Source organism: Physella acuta, unplaced genomic scaffold (assembly GCF_028476545.2).
Source record: "Physella acuta isolate Inbredline_101_S28 unplaced genomic scaffold, ASM2847654v3 ptg000964l, whole genome shotgun sequence".
In the NCBI taxonomy this organism is placed as follows: Eukaryota; Metazoa; Mollusca; class Gastropoda; family Physidae; genus Physella; species Physella acuta.
Window position 1 is genome coordinate 38,926 of NW_026732481.1, and position 17,627 is coordinate 56,552.

The 17,627-nt window shown below is 39.5% G+C and overlaps 1 long non-coding RNA gene across 1 annotated transcript in view; it reads left to right on the top strand.

The window, feature by feature from the left end:
• LOC131953932 (uncharacterized) overlaps nucleotides 1-17,627 on the top strand; it is a 48,261-nt gene that overhangs the window by 9,051 nt on the left and 21,583 nt on the right. The gene's annotated exons all lie outside the window — the stretch shown is intronic.

A 17,627-nucleotide genomic window follows, 5' to 3' on the forward strand; every position in this document is an offset into this window, starting at 1 on the left:
GGGGGGTGCAAATCGAAAAGTTTGTCCCCGGGCGCTCTGAAACAGAGGACTGATAGAGTTTTGCATAGATGTGCAACTGTTTTATAATATATACAGAGGACTGATAAAGTTTTGCAGCTATTTTTCTGTTGTGCAACTAAATATTACAATATGTTAGCTGATTTCTGATGAGTATAACTATAACAATACAATTCTACTAAACAAAGGGCTAATGTAATGAATAGTTGCCTGATTTAGCCAAGTTTTAATTCGGGCAGCCGTAAAGCTACAATCAACGTAGGTTACTCACGAATCTGTTTTATGCCTGAACAACAGAAGTTTAGCACAAATGGTCAAGTTCCTAATGTATTGACCACTCAAAGCTTGCATTTCTACATTGACCACACATGGTTAAATTACTAATTTATTGACCACAAATGGTCAATTTCCTAATTTATTCACCACAAATGATCAAGTTTCTAATTTATTCACAAATGGTCAAGTTCCTAATTTATTCACCACAAATGATCAAGTTCCTAATTTATTCACCACAAATGATCAAGTTCCTAATTTATTCACCACAAATGATCAAGTTCCTAATTTATTCACCACAAATGATCAAGTTCCTAATTTATTCACCACAAATGGTCAAGTTCCTAATGTAATGACCACAAATGGTCAAGTTCCTAATGTATTGACCACAAATGGTCAAGTTCCTAATTTATTGACCACAAATGGTCAAGTTCCTAATTTATTGACCACAAATGGTCAAGTTCCTAATTTATTGACCACTCAAAGCTTGCATTTGGACATTGGTACTGCCTTCAATGTCGTCAATCATCACGTAATTTAAAAAAAAAATGTTTCCTCAAGCGAAATTAAATTCTTCCCGGGTTGTATGTGCTCCTGCAAGTATTGTTGCAACATTCGTAAAGTAAAAAAAATAATTTTTAAGTGTTAATTTTTAAGTGCAAGACTACTCCGAATGCGAAATTTACCCGAATAAATGTTGGATCAAATCAACAAAAACAAGATGTAATTACCTGCTGTCGACGGGGTCGGTGCCATTAATTTTAATATCTCGCCAAGTTCATGTAAGAATGAAACAGATGACGTCACAGAGAAATCGACTGAGTAAAGTGTGTGTGTGTGTGGGGGGGGGGGGGGGCGGCATTAAAGCAAAACTTAGTTAATTGAACTACCAAGGTTTAGTGTAATTATCCGGTATACTTTACGATACAAGAGGCCAACCTATTTGACAGTTGTAGCTGTCTAGTAAATAATCTAGTAAACTAATTTGACAAAACGATCTTGGTGACTTTAAATGTCGAGGTTGGTTAGATCAAGGGACCAAATGCATTTCACGTAAATTTTTTTCACGGCGTATATCAACAACTTAATGCCAGAGGGGAAGAAAATTGTCCTCTTCCTGTTTATCTAAAGCTAATTAATGAACAAGATGGCGTACCTAATCTTTGATCAGAGCTTGGGAATTTTTTTTTTTTGATCGGCTGAGAACTCTAGTGACCTTCACCTTGGTGGAAGGTCATGTTATCTAGAAACGTGAGGAGTCCGGTCTTCATTAAAAAAAAACAACTTGTGATGGTTCATGTTTTGGATATGAGGAGGAAGGGGGTGTATGGTGGTGGTGGTGGGGGCAGTGGCGTAGCCAGGATCGTCTCAAGGGGGGTTCCAATTTTTACCCGGGGACAAACTTTCGATTTGCACCCCCCCCCCCTCATACTTTTTATATACCGCGGGGTCTATGGGGGGGGGGAGGAATTATTACCCCCCTAATCCCCCCTGCCTACGCCACTGGGTGGGGGGGGGGGGTCGGAAGGCATTGGAGGAGGAAATTAATAATGGTAGGGGTGAGAAGGAAAGGGGAATTAAATTTATTCATTAAATTGAACATTATATTAATTCGTCACGATCTAAAGAAACTGAAATATACGTCTAAATTTTGTTACAATATTAAAATGCAAATTAGGTGATATGATTATATGAAAGTAAATAGTTAGATTGTATTAATTATATCAAAGTCACGGTGAGGTTACATTAGTGGGTATATCACAGTCAAAATTAGGTTACATAATCAAGTTATATCAAAGTCACAATGAAGTTACATTAGTTATATCAAAGTCACAATGAAGTTACATTAGTTATATCAAAGTCACAATGAAGTTACATTAGTTATATCAAAGTCACAATGAAGTTACATTAGTTATATCAAAGTCACAATGAAGTTACATTAGTTATATTAAAGTCACAATGAAGTTATATTAGTTATATCAAAGTCACAATGAAGTTACATTAGTTATATCAAAGTCACAATGAGGTTACATTAGTTATATCAAAGTCACAACCAGGTTACATCCATAGCAAAGTCACTCCGAGGTTATACGGTGCCGTTAAGTGGCACTTGAGTGGATGCCTCCACCAAAGTGGCACTTGAGTGGATACCTCCACCAGATGACCCAGTTATTTGTTGACCAATGGCCAGACTAGGACGGGCAATATAACATCAAAACACCGGGGTAATTAAATTACTTAAAATCTTAAGGTCGCAGTATACGGCTGGAAGCGTAACATCGAAACATCGAAGAAATAAAATTACTTAAAATCTTAAGGTCGCAGTATACGGCTGAAAGCGTAACATCCAAACATCGAAGAAATAAAATTACTTAAAATCTTAAGGTCGCAGTATACGGCTGGAAGCGTAACATCCAAACATCGAAGAAATAAAATTACTTAAAATCTTAAGGTCGCAGTATACGGCTGGAAGCGTAACATCGAAACATCGAAGAAATAAAATTACTTATAATCTTAAGGTCGCAGTATACGGCTGGAAGCGTAACATCGAAACATCGAAGAAATAAAATTACTTATAATCTTAAGGTCGCAGTATACGGCTGGAAGCGTAACATCGAAACATCGAAGAAATAAAATTACTTATAATCTTAAGGTCGCAGTATACGGCTGGAAGCGTAACATCGAAACATCGAAGAAATAAAATTACTTATAATCTTAAGGTCGCAGTATACGGCTGGAAGCGTAACATCGAAACATCGAAGAAATAAAATTACTTAAAATCTTAAGGTCGCAGTATACGGCTGGAAGCGTAACATCGAAACATCGAAGAAATAAAATTACTTATAATCTTAAGGTCGCAGTATACGGCTGGAAGCGTAACATCGAAACATCGAAGAAATAAAATTACTTATAATCTTAAGGTCGCAGTATACGGCTGAAAGCGTAACATCGAAACATCGAAGAAATAAAATTACTTATAATCTTAAGGTCGCAGTATACGGCTGGAAGCGTAACATCGAAACATCGAAGAAATAAAATTACTTATTACAAGCTTTTATTACAAGCTTTTATTTAACTCACTTCCTCTGTCTGTCGCCAGTCGCCAGTCGTAAGTCGTCAGTCTAGATAGAAACGCTGGAATGAAAATTCGGACAGTTCTACTTGACCGATACGATTCACATTTGACACGTGGGTCAAGACATGAAGACAATGCAATCTGAAACTAAATTTGACTTAAATGGATGCCTAATTAATTTTTTATGAATTAATAAAATCTTGGACCGAATTAGTAGGCATGTCTAGCCAACCACACCACACGCGTCATCACCTTCAATAGCTGCGCCATCACGTAATGGCTGCGTTCAAAAACCATTGTGCGCCTACTGAACGTAATGTTCAGTAGGCGCGCAATGGTTTTTAGTCATGTAACTCTATTGTAAATAAAACATGTAAAGTACTGAAAAAAAAATTCATAAAAAACGTTTTAATAACAAGCTTTTATGTAATGATGCACTAAAAAGTAGAAAATAAATTATAGACTACTATTTAAATAACTATAAAGAAAAGCGTGGGTGTCTTCCTTAACATTAGTAAAGGTATCCAATAGATACTAAAGTGACCCACGCTTTTCTTTATAGTTATTTAAATCTAATATATAAAGCTCAGTTCTGTATGTAATGCATTTGTATGTCGTTGGAATTGTACGAATTTAAGTGTTAGAAAATTAGCGTGCGCATTTGTCTAAATTTATGAGCTAAAAATTACTATTGAAAGTGTTGGGAAATAATTTTCATTTTTCAAATTATAGTAATAATTGTCGGCATGTTCATTAAACAAAAGTTTTAAAAAAAATATCATCTTTCACAAAAATTCTAATTATGTCTTTATTTAGTCCTATAGCACTTACTTCCCTTTGATAAATTAGGAAAAACACAATTACTTCCCTTTATAAAACCATTGCATTCCGTGAAAATAATTTACTTTTTAATTACTTTGTTTTGGTGTTGGGAAAAAAAATAATTACATAATTAGCGGGGATTGATCAAGTGCAAATGTTGTAGGTATTTTACGGATAAGCTTGGAGTATTAAAATTGTTTATTAAATTGAAACAGGCGCGTTCGTTTAAGTGAGTGCAAAAGACTGTGAATAAGTTGGGGTACTATAGTCGTTCATTAAGCTAAAACAGGTGATTCCGCCCCGGGCGTTTATGTTCGCGTTAGGGTTTTCTTTGTGTTTAGGTGGGTTTGCGTTAGTGGTTGCGTTTTAATTTGGTTCGTTTTTGTTCTTTCTTTTTTCGTTTTTGTTTGTGTTTTTTTTGTTTGGGTTTGTATTTGTGTTTTTGGTTGGTTTTGCGTTTGGATTTGGTTTGTTTTCGTTTGCTTTTTTCGTTGATTTTTTTTTTGTTGGTATTGGTGTTTGTGGTTGGGTTTGTTGTTAGGTTTTTGTTTTCGTTTGCTTTTTTGTTTGTTTTTTCTTTGTGTTTGTATTGGTGTTTGTGGGTGTGGTTGTGTTTGTTGTTAAGTTTTTGTTTTCGTTTGTATTTGTAATTGTGTTAGCGTTATGTTTGCGTTTTGTTGTTTTGGTTTTGGTTGGTTGTGGTTTGGGTGGGCAATGCCGGGTTTATGATGTTTACTAAACACACAGGTAGTGGTCTTTAACAGAAAGGTTTTTCACAGAAGCCAGAGCAGGGCCTGGCCGGGACGGCTAGTCTAATATATAAAGCTCAGTTCTGTATGTAATGCATTTGTATGTCGTTGGAATTGTACGAATTTAAGTGTTAGAAAATTATCGTGCGCATTTGTCTAAATTTATGAGCTAAAAATTACTATTGAAAGTGTTGGGAAATAATTTTCATTTTTCAAATTATAGTAATAATTGTCGGCATGTTCATTAAACACAAGTTTTAAAAAAAATATCATCTTTTACAAAAATTCTAATTATGTCTTTATTTAGTCCTATAGCACTTACTTCCCTTTGATAAATTAGGAAAAACACAATTACTTCCCTTTATAAAACCATTGCATTCCGTGAAAATAATTTACTTTTTAATTACTTTGTTTTGGTGTTGGGGAAAAAAATAATTACATAATTAGCGGGGATTGATCAAGTGCAAATGTTGTAGGTATTTTACGGATAAGCTTGGAGTATTAAAATTGTTTATTAAATTGAAACAGGCGCGTTCGTTTAAGTGAGTGCAAAAGACTGTGAATAAGTTGGGGTACTATAGTCGTTCATTAAGCTAAAACAGGTGATTCCGCCCCGGGCGTTTATGTTCGCGTTAGTGTTTTCTTTGTGTTTAGGTGGGTTTGCGTTAGTGGTTGCGTTTTAATTTGGTTCGTTTTTGTTCTTTCTTTTTTCGTTTTTGTTTGTGTTTTTTTTGTTTGGGTTTGTATTTGTGTTTTTGGTTGGTTTTGCGTTTGGATTTGGTTTGTTTTCGTTTGCTTTTTTCGTTGATTTTTTTTTGTTGGTATTGGTGTTTGTGGTTGGGTTTGTTGTTAGGTTTTTGTTTTCGTTTGCTTTTTTGTTTGTTTTTTCTTTGTGTTTGTATTGGTGTTTGTGGTTGTAGTTGGGTTTGTTGTTAGGTTTTTGTTTTCGTTTGTATTTGTAATTGTGTTAGCGTTATGTTTGCGTTTTGTTGTTTTGGTTGGTTGTGGTTTGGGTGGGCAATGCCGGGTTTATGATGATTACTAAACACACAGGTAATGGTCTTTAACAGAAAGGTTTTTCACAGAAGACAGAGCAGGGCCTGGCCGGGACGGCTAGTAGTAGTCTATAATTTATTTTCTACTTTTTAGTGCATCATTACATAAAAGCTTGTTATTAAAACGTTTTTACAAGCTTTTATTACAAGCTTTTATTTAACTCACTTCCTCTGTCTGTCGTAAGTCGTAAGTCGTCAGTCTAGATAGAAACGCTGGAATGAAAATTCGGACAGTTCTACTTGACCGATACGATTCACATTTGACACGTGGGTCAAGACATGAAGACAATGCAATCTGAAACTAAATTTGACTTAATTGGATGCCTAATTAATTTTTTATGAATTAATAAAAATTTGGACCGAATTAGTAGGCATGTCTAGCTAACCACACCACACGCGTCATCACCTTCAATAGCTGCGCCATCACGTAATGGCTGCGTTCAAAAACCATTGCGCGCCTACTGAACGTGATGTTCAGTAGGCGCGCAATGGTTTTTAGTCATGTAACTCTATTGTAAATAAAACATGTAAAGTACTGAAAAAAAAATTCATAAAAAACGTTTTAATAACAAGCTTTTATGTAATGATGCACTAAAAAGTCGAAAATAAATTATAGACTACTTTTTAAATAACTATAAAGAAAAGCGTGGGTGTCTTCCTTAACATTAGTAAAGGTATCCAATAGATACTAAAGTGACCCACGCTTTTCTTTATAGTTATTTAAAAAGTAGTCTATAATTTATTTTCTACTTTTTAGTGCATCATTACATAAAAGCTTGTTATTAAAACGTTTTTTATGAATTTTTTTTTAACTCACTTCCTCGTCAGTCTGTCGTCAGTCTGTCTAGACGGAAACGCAGGAGTGAAAATTCGGACAGTTCTACTTGACCGATACGATTCACAGTTGGCACGTGGGTCAAGACATGAAGACAATGCAATCTGAAACTAAATTTGACTTAATTGGATGCCTAATTAATTTTTTATGAATGAATAAAAATTTGGACCGAATTAGTAGGCATGTCTAGCCAACCACACCACACGCGTCATCACCTTCAATAGCTGCGCCATCACGTATTGGCTGCATTCAAAAACCATTGCGCGCCTACTGAACGTGATGTTCAGTAGGCGCGCAATGGTTTTTAGTCATGTAACTCTATTGTAAATAAAACATGTAAAGTACTGGAAAAAAAATTCATAAAAAACGTTTTAATAACAAGCTTTTATGTAATGATGCACTAAAAAGTAGAAAATAAATTATAGACTACTATTTAAATAACTATAAAGAAAAGCGTGGGTGTCTTCCTTAACATTAGTAAAGGTATCCAATAGATACTAAAGTGACCCACGCTTTTCTTTATAGTTATTTAAATAGTAGTCTATAATTTATTTTCTACTTTTTAGTGCATCGTTACATAAAAGCTTGTTATTAAAACGTTTTTTATGAATTTTTTTTAATCTTAAGGTCGCAGTATACGGCTGGAAGCGTAACATCGAAACATCGAAGAAATAAAATTACTTAAAATCTTAAGGTCGCAATATACGACTGGAAGCATAACATTGAAACATCGAAGAAATAAAATTACTTAAAATCTTAAGATCGCACTATAGATTACTCTAATAAAAAGTATTAGCAAAACTTAACATGTATGTGTACATATATATTAATGACAGTGACGTATGCACTTGTCTTGACTGTTTATTTACGATTTGTCTCATCGAACCATACCAATAGCCAGCTAATTTATTCACGCATTTATCTCATCGAACCATACCAATAGCCAGCTAATTTATTCACGCATTTATCTCATCGAACCATACCAATAGCCAGCTAATTTATTCACGCATTTATCTCATCGAACCATACCAATAGCCAGCTAATTTACTCACGCATTTATCTCATCGAACCATACCAATAGCCAGCTAACACTTAGGCCGAGATTAATCTCTTACCAGATTCAAAGTTGTTCGTTTATAGCGACCCAGACTTTGATGACATGACCCACTTAAATAACCCGCTGTCATGACCCACTTAAATGACCCTCACATGACCCACTTTCCTAACCCTTGACATGACCCGCTTTCATGTCTTAAATGACATGACCCACTTATTGACCCACTTAAATGACCACTGCTGGTGACACTGGTGTAATGTCTTCTGCTGGTGACACTTCTATTGACCCACATACGTGACCCACTTACATGACCCACTTAAACGACCCCTGCTGGCGACACTGTTATTACTTCCTCTGGTGACACTAGTTCAACTGAAATGGGTGACACGGGTTTACAGTCTGTTCTTCGTCATTCATAATTGTATTATTGTGACATCCTTCAAGGCAATTCAACATAGGCCTACTTTTTTTCTGAATGTGCTAAGACGATCAATACATAGCATTGTTAATTATAGAATTAACATTGAATATTAATACAAGGCAGACAACCCATAATATTATTTCCAAAATTGTTTACCTTACAGCTAATCTCAATAGTGATACAATTTAACAAGAGGTGTATTATTTATTATTTGAATTTACATAAATATTCAAAAGTTTATGACACGGTTTGTCCTTATTTCATACGTCGTGTTTTTTTTAAATGACGATTTGACTCGGAGTAAATAGGAAACAACTTACGGTGTTAAATGCCTTATTTGTAGACTCAAGAAATTAGTAAACTGTTCAATCCATATCGCCACGGTTAGCTTTTTCTTGTATTCAAAACGTAAACAAAATGGGATTTGGTGGTAAGGTTTTCGCTGCTTACAATCCTAAAGCAGAGAAACAGTAGGAGGTGGTTGATCTCTTAGAAGATCTTAGGAAATCATGCTGAAAAGGAAGATCTTTGGAAATCATGAGCTGAAAATGAAGATCTTAGGAAATCATGAGCTGAAAAGGAAGATCTTAGGAGATTATGAGCTGAAAAGGAAGATCTTATGATATCAAGCGCTGAAAAGAAAGATCTTAGGAGATTATGAGCTGAAAAGGAAGAATGCAGTAAATTAAAGGAAAAACAAGTCAGCTGCAGTTCTCGTGTGGATAGCAACAGGCAAACTTCAGAAACCTGTGTAGAAGAACGAATAGATTTTATGCATTGTCTAGACATAGACCATTGTGCATTAAAATACTTTTTTTCAAAGCTGAAGTAATGTGTTGGCCAAGAAAAGTGATAGTTTGTATTTGATCAGATTTTTCTGCACAAGATAACTGAGAGCATAATATAAATTATTAAAGATGGATTATAATTTAGGTTTTTTTGTGTCTGGGATGTTTATACAAACATGCTTTGAGATTTGGTGTCACTAAGTTGACAGTGTCATGACTCAGTAGCGTAGCGAGGTCGAGTGTCACCCGGTGCGGCACTTAATGGTGTCACCCCCAGAGGCGTAGCGACCTTTCCCGGGGACAAACTTTCAATTTTTTTTATTTGCACCCCCCCCCCCCCTCAAACTTTCGATTTGCCCCCCCCCCCCCTCAAATTTTCGATTAACACTCGAATTATTCACTTAATTAAGTGGAATGGAACTATCATTTTTCTCTATATACTTTGCTATTTTTTTGCCTTGGTGTCACCCCCCCCCCCCCCATGGTGTCACCCCGGTGCGGTCCGCACCCCCGCCCCCCCCCCCCCCCCTCGCTAAGCCTCTGTCATGACTGAAGGTATCAGCCATGTATCAGCAAGTTAACTTGTGTACGGGCTAGTGGGAGGAAAGTTAAGTTCACTGTTTGAGTTGCTACATTGTCAATGTAAATGATTTTATGGGGGGGGGGGGGGGGGGGGGGGGAAATACAAACGTCTATAATGAAAAATGTGTGGATTTTCATCCCAAGTCCCAAGACAGGGTAAACTTATTATAAGTAGCCATTAGGTATCAGTTACTCGTGAAGTATAGGCCTATATATTTTTAATGTTCTGTTTGTTTGAGAAAAATTATTAATAAAATAGTTATTGGTCAAAACGCAATGTGCTTTAATACACGTTGAACTATATTAGCGACAAAGGGAAGAAAAAGTTAAAAATCCGACACATTTAAAATAACATAGGCTACAAATACCTATTAGAAAAATTAAAACCAAATTATATACACACACTGATGAAGAGACTTAAATGATTCTGTTAAAAACCCGGCTGTTCAAAGGTATTTATGTTTTTTTTTTTTAAAAGTAATTTTTATTAGTTTGTGCTGAGAAAACTGTACACATTTCATAGCGTACGTCTTGATAAGTAGATCTATACATCTCAATCAAATTTGAATGGAATAGTTTATTTCATCATATTCTAAAATTTAAAGATGGCGCCATTAGTTTTGTGTGCTTTCGATAGTCAAAACATGATATTCATTGTTTTTGCGTTCTTGTCACAACAATAAATACTTTACCTGTTGCATAATTAAAAATGTGTTTCTACATTTGAATATGCCTTTAAAAAATTAGTTTATACATTTAAATACATCCAACATTTTATTTTTAACAAATGTCCGTATCTTTAAGTTCTCCATATATTGAAGAAGATACTGATCTCATTGCCTGCGGACAGAGATAGAGAGAGAAGTGCGCACGTGAACTTTAATAAGGATTATAAATTGTTATCCTTTTGATACAATGCTGATATAGCGTCTATAGATTGTTCGTAATTTTAATATATGTACATATGAATAGAAATAAGTATATACATATGTATACATACTTGAATGGACGTGTTCATGGGATATATGGATATACAAAGGTGTAGGTAAAGGTACATGTATATATGTGTGTTTATAAAAATACGTTTGTATACATCCGACACGACCATGGCAGATATGGCTAAAGCTGACGTGACCAGTTGGCCACAGCCGACAACAGATTTTGCCAATGATGATATCATCAGTGATTTCAGTGTGTTCAATATCGCCACACAACATCTTGAACGTTGATCTAGTTACTGGATGAAATGGAGGAGGGCATTGACCTTTGTAGCGTCATGGCGACACACACGTCGTATGTGGTAGCATCGGATCGATCACTGGCACATACAGTTGATACAAGTCGTATGTTGTAGCCTTGTATCACAGCACATACAGTTGATAAAAGTCGTATGTTGTAGCCTGGTGTCACCGTCACATACAGTTGATACAAGTCGTATGTTGTAGCCTTGTATCAGTGGCACATACAGTTGATAAAAGTCGTATGTTGTAGCCTTGTATCACAGCACATACAGTTGATACAAGTCGTATGTTGTAGCCTTGTATCAGTGGCACATACAGTTGATACAAGTCGTATGTTGTAGTTTTGTATCACACAGCACATACAGTTGATACAAGTCGTATGTTGTAGCCTTGTATCAGTGGCACATACAGTTGATACAAGTCGTATGTTGTAGTTTTGTATCACACAGCACATACAGTTGATACAAGTCGTATGTTGTAGCCTTGTATCACTGGCACATACAGTTGATACAAGTCGTATGTTGTAGCCTTGTATCAGTGGCACATATAGTTGATACAAGTCGTATGTTGTAGTTTTGTATCACACAGCACATATAGTTGATACAAGTTGTATGTTGTATCCCAGCACATACAGTTGATACAAGTTGTATGTTGTAACCTTGTATAACTGTCACATACAATTGCTACAAGTCGTATGTTGTAGCCTTGTATAACTGTCACATACAATTGATACAAGTCGTATGTTGTAGCCTTGTATCACAGCACATGCATCCACTAGATGTGACCGCCGAAGACACTAGTTTACTCGTGCTAGAGGAGACAAGACCTCTTGTCATTGGTCAGTTGTACAAGGAAACTTCTCCCTGCCGTAAATACCTCTTCTCATTGGTCAGTTGTACAAGGAAACTTCTCCCTGCCGTAAATACCTCTTGTCATTGGTCAGTTGTACAAGGAAACTTCTCCCTGCCTTAAAATATCTCTTGTTATTGGTCAGTTGTACAAGGAAGCTTATCCCTGCCGTAAATACCTCTTGTCATTGGTCAGTTGTACAAGGAAACTTCTCCCTGCCTTAAAATATTTCTTGTCATTGGTCAGTTGTACAAGGAAACTTCTCCCTGCCGTAAATACCTCTTGTCATTGGTCAGTTGTACAAGGAAACTTCTCCCTGCCGTAAATACCTCTTGTCATTGGTCAGTTGTACAAGGAAACTTCTCCCTGCCGTAAATACCTCTTGTCATTGGTCAGTTGTACAAGGAAACTTCTCCCTGCCGTAAATACCTCTTGTCATTGGTCAGTTGTACAAGGAAACTTCTCCCTGCCGTAAATATCTCTTGTCATTGGTCAGTTGTACAAGGAAACTTCTCCCTGCCGTAAATACCTCTTGTCATTGGTCAGTTGTACAAGGAAACTTCTCCCTGCCGTAAATACCTCTTGTCATTGGTCAGTTGTACAAGGAAACTTCTCCCTGCCTTAAAATATTTCTTGTCATTGGTCAGTTGTACAAGGAAACTTATCCCTGCCGTAAATACCTCTTGTCATTGGTCAGTTGTACAAGGAAACTTCTCCCTGCCGTAAATACCTCTTGTCATTGGTCAGTTGTACAAGGAAACTTCTCCCTGCCGTAAATACCTCTTCTCATTGGTCAGTTGTACAAGGAAACTTCTCCCTGCCGTAAATACCTCTTGTCATTGGTCAGTTGTACAAGGAAACTTCTCCCTGCCGTAAATACCTCTTGTCATTGGTCAGTTGTACAAGGAAACTTCTCCCTGCCGTAAATACCTCTTGTCATTGGTCAGTTGTACAAGGAAACTTCTCCCTGCCTTAAAATATCTCTTGTCATTGGTCAGTTGTACAAGGAAACTTCTCCCTGCCGTAAATACCTCTTCTCATTGGTCAGTTGTACAAGGAAACTTCTCCCTGCCGTAAATACCTCTTGTCATTGGTCAGTTGTACAAGGAAACTTATCCCTGCCGTAAAGACCTCTTGTCATTGGTCAGTTGTACAAGGAAACTTATCCCTGCCGTAAATAGTGGCGGCAGGCTCGGCAGTTGTGTATCGTACAGGAAAAACTTGACCGTTAGGTTGTCGTGATAACTTGTTAGATTGTCGTGACACAGCACAGTTTGATCTCCCCCCCCCTACCTGAATAAAAACCACCCCACAACTCACCCAAACCCACCCCTTCACAGTACACGTTTGATACTCCCCCCCCCCCCACATCTTCGCAACACACCAACCGGTTCGACTTCCCCTTCCTCACAAATAAAAACAAACCAACCACCCCACAACCCCCACCAGTACCCCGTATACAGCTAAGTGTGATTCCCACACCCACCCCACAACCCCCACCCCACAACCCACCCGAACCAGGCCAACACAGACCAGTATGATCCCCCGTTGTGTTGGTCCGATCGATATCTTCTCCCCCCCCCCCCCCCCCCTCCATCTTCTAGCACAGCTTAGCTCGCCTGGACTTTCCGGTCGTCTCAAATCACGGCGCTAGTGTGTTTGGCCGTGGTTTGACGCGAGATTTGCCGGTCGTTTCACGGCGCTAGTGTGTTTGGCCGTGGTTTGACGCGAGACTTGCCGGTCGTCTCACGGCGCTAGTGTGTTTGGCCGTGGTTTGACGCGAGACTTGCCGGTCGTCTCACAGCGCTAGTGTGTTTGGCCGTGGTTTGACGCGAGACTTGCCGGTCGTCTCACGGCGCTAGTGTGTTTGGCCGTGGTTTGACGCGAGACTTGCCGGTCGTCTCACGGCGCTAGTGTGTTTGGCCGTGGTTTGACGCGAGACTTGCCGGTCGTCTCACGGCGCTAGTGTGTTTGGCCGTGGTTTGACGCGAGACTTGCCGGTCGTCTCACGGCGCTAGTGTGTTTGGCCGTGGTTTGACGCGAGACTTGCCGGTCGTCTCACGGCGCTAGTGTGTTTGGCCGTGGTTTGACGCGAGACTTGCCGGTCGTCTCACGGCGCTAGTGTGTTTGGCCGTGGTTTGACGCGAGACTTGCCGGTCGTCTCACGGCGCTAGTGTGTTTGGCCGTGGTTTGACGCGAGACTTGCCGGTCGTCTCACGGCGCTAGTGTGTTTGGCCGTGGTTTGACGCGAGACTTGCCGGTCGTCTCACGGCGCTAGTGTGTTTGGCCGTGGTTTGACGCGAGACTTGCCGGTCGTCTCACGGCGCTAGTGTGTTTGGCCGTGGTTTGGCGAGAGTTTTTCCCTTTCCCTACTTCTTCACAAAAGTTCTTCTTTTCTCGCCCATTGCCGAGACCATTACTTGTCTGCTATCTTTTAAAATTATGCTGCCGTTTGTGTTTTGGTGCCATTTTGTCAGATCTCTGATCATGACTGATATTGTACTGCATCGTTGCAGTTTCTTATCTGAAGAATGGGGTCTGTCGTCTTGTCGTCTTTAACACTTTTCTTTTCTGGGTGAGCCCGAGACTCGTGTAACCTCTATCTCCCCCACCCCCTGTGTGTCACACCTGCCTCCCCCTCCGTGTGTCACACCCGCCCCCCCCCCCCTCTGTGTGTCGCACCCGCCCCCCCCCCCCCCCTCTGTGTGTCGCACATCTGTCTCCCGCACCCACCCCCGTGTGTCACACCTCTGTCTCCCCTCTCCCTGTGTGTCACACCTCTCATATCCCACGATTTGTCTCTCTCTCCTCCATGTATGTCATATCTCTGTCTCCTCATAAAACAGCTTCCCTCTCTTGTCTAACGTGTTGACTGTTATCGATTCTGATTGGTTGACTTTGATCACATGCAGGCGTCTATATTTAGACTGGCTGGGTCTATTCTAAGATTGGCTCCTTGCTAAGCTGGGATTTATTTTCTTGCTCTCAAAATAGTAGACATGGGGGGGGGGGGGGGGGGGGGGGGGGGGGGTCGGCAGAGAGGGGATGTTGGCAGAGAGGGTATGTCGGCAGAGAGGGTATGTCGGCAGAGAGGGTATGTCGGCAGAGAGGGTATGTCGGCAGAGAGGGTATGTCGGCAGAGAGGGTATGTCGGCAGAGAGGGTATGTCGGCAGAGAGGGTATGTCGGCAGAGAGGGTATGTCGGCAGAGAGGGGATGTCGACAGAGAGGGGATGTCGACAGAGAGGGGATGTTGGGATAGAGGGGATGTTGGGATAGAGGGGATGTTGGCAGAAAGGTAAGGGATGTCAGTAGAGAGGGGATGTCGAAAGAGATTTCATTATATTGATGAGAAGCCTTGATAGTTTACACTAATTAGCACCACACATAAGCCTTCAACTTTGATACATGCATCCATCAAACACTTGCTTCGTATCTGCCTAACTCCTCTCCATTCCAATATTTGTTCAACAGTACCCCATCCATCCACACTTTAAAAACTCCATGCACTCACAGCCTCTAATTAATTAATAAGCTAATTACTTTTATTTACCATCTCGCATCCCCCTTCCCCCGGTGGTGTGATTAATGATTTGTTTTTTAATTGCTACGTTACTCCGACTTAGTCGACAATTAAAAATATGCGGTTACCGCCTTGACCCAGTTTTTAATATACAATCTTTCTTTACTCTACTTCCCCTGCCGCGGCGCTGCATCGATGCCAACATGAAACTGATGAGTACACTAGCAGCAGCACTGTTTGACCTTGAAACTCGGGCAGCGGATTCAATTAGAGATTAATTATCCAGGTTTTAAATACCTTTACTGCAATTGGTTAAACGACTTGAGACTTTCAGAGGAATAGCATGCTCCAATGGGAACACCCTAACAAAGATGTTCTAGATGAAAATCCCAAGGATAGCTAAACATCATCCACTCAATAGACACGCACAAACTTGAGACGGGGGGGGAATGTATCAGGACACATTGTTCAAGTGGACTGACGGTTTATTAAGACGTCCTGCAGTTGCTTGGCTGGAATAGGGCTGGTAAGTAGGTCACTGACCATTTCTATGGCTCATGCAGGCTTTATTGAGCCGTAGAACTAGTTGGCGACCTACTTACCAGCCCTATTATCGATGATGAGGCGACGGAGACACATACGTTGCGTCATAATTAAATGAAGTAATTTGAATTTTTTAAAATAACATAACCAAAAATTGACTTCGGAAAGTTATTTGATAGCTACTAGTTTTTAATTTTATGAAAGACTTTTTTCTCCTCCACTGGCAATAGAAATTAGTTTAAGAAATTTTGTCCAAAAGAATGACGCCCCTGTTTTAAATGATTGGGGGGGGGTGGTATCGCTCTACCTGCCTACGCCTCTGCTACACGAACATTTCTAACCGTCTATTTTGACATCTCGACTGTTTTTATTTCATATGATATGTCTGCTCCCTATAAATCAAAAATCACCTTTTTTTGCCAAGCAATATCCTCACCCCCCCCCCCCCCACTCACCCCCAATCTTACGCACCGTGTCACTTGATATAAACATGCGACCCGATACCCAGATACGCCGTAGGTTGAACCCTAACCCTAACGTATTGTCCTCAGGATGGGTGTCGGCTTACGTGGTCAGGCGACGCTCTTACCGGTCTAATACCTCGACACTGAGTGACGTCAGAAAGTAAGTCAGTAGGTCAGTCAGTCAGTGGCTGACACCTCGTCATGAATTCATCGATAGTTACGTCACAGCTGTTGATGAGGTGTCCGGCCCAAACACCTTGGCCAACACCAGGTCATAAATCCACCCGATTTAACCACCCCAAACCCATATTTTTTTCTCCTCTTAAAAAACGCACCTGTCATAATTTCCAAAGTTTTAATGATCCCTTCCCCTAGTACATACAATCCAATAATGTTCCCAAAAATCAATGGATTTTTTTTTTTGGAAAAAATATAAAAACATAAACATAAGCTACGAAAAATTGACCCCCCCCCCCCCCTTTGAATTCATCAAATGTCACAAAATGTACAATAATTTTTTATTACCATGGCCACCTTGATCAGATATTAAGATTTTTTTTTTTATGGGCATGCCTTGTTTAAAAAAATTTTATTTGAAGTTTTGATTGTGTGTGTTATGATTTCTTTGTTCACAAAACGATAGTTAAACCCGTACCTCCCCCCCACACCTCACAGTCACAGAAGCAATAGATCCAACCCCTCCCCCCCCCCCCCCCACGTCTGACTTCATTGGTCGATTTTTTGTTTCCCCTCCACGTGTGACTAAATATACCACGAGTGGTTACAATAAAAAAAAAATAGGTTGAGAAGAACTCAGTCACGCCTCGTTGACCCCCGCACGCTGTGCCGTCACGGATGGGTGGCCCGGTCATAAAACACAAAATGGTGTAACTGACACAAAGGCGACGGTTACGTTGTGCTGGGTTGGATGCGGGAGGGGGGGGTGCGGTACCAGATGTCTTTGATGGATCTCGGTGGAGGGCTAGTTAACATATTAATCAGGTAAATTTTAAAATGTTTTTGTGTGTGAAATATAATACCTGTATTTTTATTTGCTAAGAAAGGATGGAAGGTAGTACGGGTGGTTGAGGCGATACAATGGCTGGTCAAGTGGTTGAGAGAATAGTGTCGTATTTCGTGTTGAGTTGTTCGATACTGTAGTTTATTGTTCAGCTGTAGTATCAGGTTAGTTTTTTAGACGTTTTGAAATATGTGTTTAGTTTATGATGAAAACCGCGGCTGAAATTGAGGACGGATGATTGGTTGGGTAACTTTTGAGCGACTAGATTTGAGTGTACAAGATTGAGAGGCTAAGTAACTGGAGTGATTATG